Raw genomic sequence first — 3,844 nt, 5'->3', positions numbered from 1 at the left:
TTGAAATAAAACGAACAGGTAAAATTGAACAAGTCTGATAGATAGTGTCTCCCAAATCCATCAAAAGTAGTGCCAAGTACTTCAATGTAGCTGAGAGGCATAAATAAACCCAAATGACCATCAAAACTCATCATGACTTGGAGTTCGCTCTGAGTTTTGCAGTTTACAAAGAGACCATGGCAGCCTTGCTTCCCTCAGTTCTACAAGGACACAAGATACCCACCTACAGACTCAAGTTGTCAGATTACCCTGATCCTCTAAAATGACAGAGGGCCAGCAAATCATGCAGACCCATTTTCAGTTGTGTTCCTGGGGTCACACATGCTCCTAGTGAAGACCCAGCCTATAATCCTGAAAGAAGAAAGCCTAGAGAAGGTGATTGATTTGAAAAAGTCTTCCCAGTTTTAAAATCTATAGTCCTATGATGTGGTATCTTAAAGAACTACCAAGGTGCCAGAGGTTCCTGACAGGTGAAACCAACTTCCTCTTGTGAGCCCCCTTAGAAAGAGGACAGAACCGTGTTTATTCCAAGGATAGGTTCTTTTTCGGCTATGACTGAATTGTGGGGAAGGTTTTGCAAGGGGGAATTGGATGTGAAGTCTGTTCTTTTCCTCAAATAGATGTAATATTAGGACCAGGCTATTTTATTTTGTAATAAAGCTTATATTTACCCAGCAGCAATGATCAGGGACCTATTCTTATGCCCAGTCCATGAGGCAAAGAGGTTGGCCTGGTCCTCTATTGAGTATTAGCAGCCAGTAACCATTAAATCATGGGACTAGTTGAAATGTAGTGCCCCCAAGTCTGCAGGAATTATTCATATGACCCCAGACATGGAATCACTCTTTAGAGCTTCTTAAGGATGATATAAAAGAATCAGAATACGTTCAAGTCAGCCCTTTCTTTAATCCTATAACACGGTACTGCAGGAGTGAGGGAGGCCCACATAGTGATGCCAACTGGATACTGAGGAGAGGTCAAGAATGAAAGAAGAAATGACATTCTGGAAGAAATTCAACTGATATAATATTTGACAAAGTTACTTTCCTAGGAATTGAAAAGAGATTGAGAGGCGGGTGCACAATTTTCCTCACCATTCATTCAGTTCAAAGTAAAAGAGACTCACCGAAAAGTAAGTGCCTATCTTTAGAAAATTTTCAATAATGATTTTCTCTTTCTTTCTAACTGGTCTTCTGTTCTGGTCAATTTCTTTCAGTGTAAACACATTGATTTGGCAAAAAGCAGTAGGAAAATGTGGCACTCTGGCACTTGGTCCCAGAAATAATGTGCTGGGAAGATTTGAGGTCCCTGGTGATGAGGTTAATTATATATGAACCAGCCCTGGTGGGTTCTCCCTCTAGGGGCTCACTGCAGAGAATTAAAGAGGGCTGAGGTATGAGAAGGGTGAATTCGTTCCCAGCCCCCACTCTGGCTGGTTCTACTACTGCCTTAGAGAGCAGATTTCCCTTTGCTCTGCAGCGCCCCCATGGGGCTAAGAGTGGAGTGGCAAAGGGAACACAGGAGGGACAAGCTGCGTTTCAGGTTGAGGGGGGCGGTGGATGAGGCTGAATGGCAGTTTTGACAAAGAAAAAAGTGACCAAAAATCATAAAAATAATCTTTTGAGGGCCCAATAGTAGGGCAGAGCCATACAATTCACATTCCAAACCATATAGATACGTCTGAGAAATCCTAAAGTGCTAATTGCTCATAAAAGAAAAAATTATACATATAAACACACAAAGAAAATCCCTTCCACAAAATCGGGGTGTCATTTTGCATCCAGCGGGATTCATTTTAATTTCTTTGGAAAATGAGAAGGAAGGGGACTCAAATGAAAAAGCAGATAGTCTGCCTTCTGGCAGAATAAATCTGAACTTGACAATATCATGAGTCTTTGGGGGTAAAACGTACATTTCAACAACAGTGACAGGATTAGGCCTATGTATATTTTTCAAAAACCGTTCACAAGACAGGCTTTTCTGCAGAGGCTGCAGTAATCCATCTGTCAATAAGTATTAAAATATTCAGATTTCACAGGGACAGACACTTTAACGCATATTTCCTAAGCTCCAGCCCTTGTGGAAAATAATCAACCTCTTTGCACCTTTCTGGGTTTTAAAACCTAAAATACAGCCTTTAAAAATGTGTGTGTGTTGTGGGGTAGGGGGGTGCATTGCCAACAACATTTTCGGTGATAGATGGAACTTCTAACGGGACTGTCAATGAAAGAGATTTTCCAAATATCCCAGCAAACAGCAATCTTTCACAGCTCTGATCACTCCTCCATTATAAACCCAAATTTTGGGTTGAGATAGGTAGATTATTTTAGACATATCTTTATTAGAAATTAACAAGTGACGAGATTTTGTGGAACCTTTAAGAATTCATCTGTAATTTAATAAGTCGCTTGAAGGACTCTCATAGCCAAGGCTCAGAACAGCCTGACCTTTGAAAGCTGCTTCTGGTCCAAACATTTTGGGCTAATTCTTGAGGAATCTGAAATATTATTTTCCCCTCACACCCTTCTTTTAAGAGAGAGACATAAAAGAAACAAGAGTCTCCCTTATTCAGGGATGAGTAGGAGGGGAAAAAACCCGAACCAACATTTAAATAAGGAAACTAGCAGCTCTGAACAAACAAACTAGGACCCACAATGAAATGATTCTGCACTGCAATTGCCTTTAAAAAGAAAGTAATAGAGAAAAAGAGAAGGAAAGAATTTCTCCTTCTTCTTTACCACCCCCCCCCCACCCCACCCCCCAATTCAGCTTCAAAGCTAAGAAGACTGTGCTGCGTGTAGTGCATTGTAGTTGTGGCAGTCTGTTCTAAATACAGGCAGTATCTGTGATACTGGCACGGCAGGCCTTTAGAATTCCCTCCGGCTGATCTCTTAAACACAGACTGAAGAGATTTTTTTACAACGACCTTGAAACGAGCCTCGAAAACAAAAATCTCAAGACCTTAAGAGAAAACAAAACACAAACAGGTATTTGGCTCACAGAATTTTGTAGAAAACACACACATACCACCCCGCCACCCCCACTCTCCCCCCCCCACACACGTTTCTTGCAACAATAAATTTCCCAAGAGTCAACAATAACAGATTAAACCCACCACTTGCTGTCCTGGAAAGAAACAAACCAAACCAAAACAAATGCTTTGAACATTTCTCTCAAGTGCAGGAGAGACACACTTCAGCAAAAGTCCAAGGGGAAAAAGGAAATTGCACCAAAGGAAAAAAAAAAAAGTGGGGGCTGGGATTGTTACATATGGCCAAAAATTTAAGCTTCTTTCAATAGTATTAGTATTGAAATAATACATCTTTAAAACGCTTGAGGGATTAGATAGGGAAAGAAAAGGCACGTACAAAAAAATCCAACCGATGCCGATCCTGTGATTTACGTAACACCACAAACTTGCAAAAGGCAAAAAATCAGAAGCAAAAATCCATAAACCATCAAAATACAGAAACCAAAAATCCCAAGCCACCACACCAGAAAGAAAAAAACCCAGAACAACAGCAAAAACCCCTGTCCTAAATAAAAATAAAGCAAATGAACCCACCGAAAACTGCTTGGCAAATATTTTTCTCGTGGTGCCTAATATTCTAGTTGGAAAGAGCTGTGATGTTTATTTTATTTTTTTTTTCTCTTACTCGCCTCTCTAACCCTACTATATATATAACATACTTTTCCCAGTGGTTCAAACCTCTTGCTCCCTTTTGTGCATTTAGCTCGATCTGCTGAGTTTATGGGTAAGAAAGAAGGAATTAGCCCCAGACCCCGGGAAAGCAAAGCGCACTCCCCCTCTTATGTCACCGAATAGCAAATTAGTTCTCAGAAT

Source organism: Pan paniscus, chromosome 2 (genome assembly GCF_029289425.2).
Source record: "Pan paniscus chromosome 2, NHGRI_mPanPan1-v2.0_pri, whole genome shotgun sequence".
NCBI classification, from domain to species: Eukaryota; Metazoa; Chordata; class Mammalia; order Primates; family Hominidae; genus Pan; species Pan paniscus.
The sequence above is the reverse complement of the archived record's forward strand: the minus strand, read 5'-3'. Positions refer to the sequence as shown.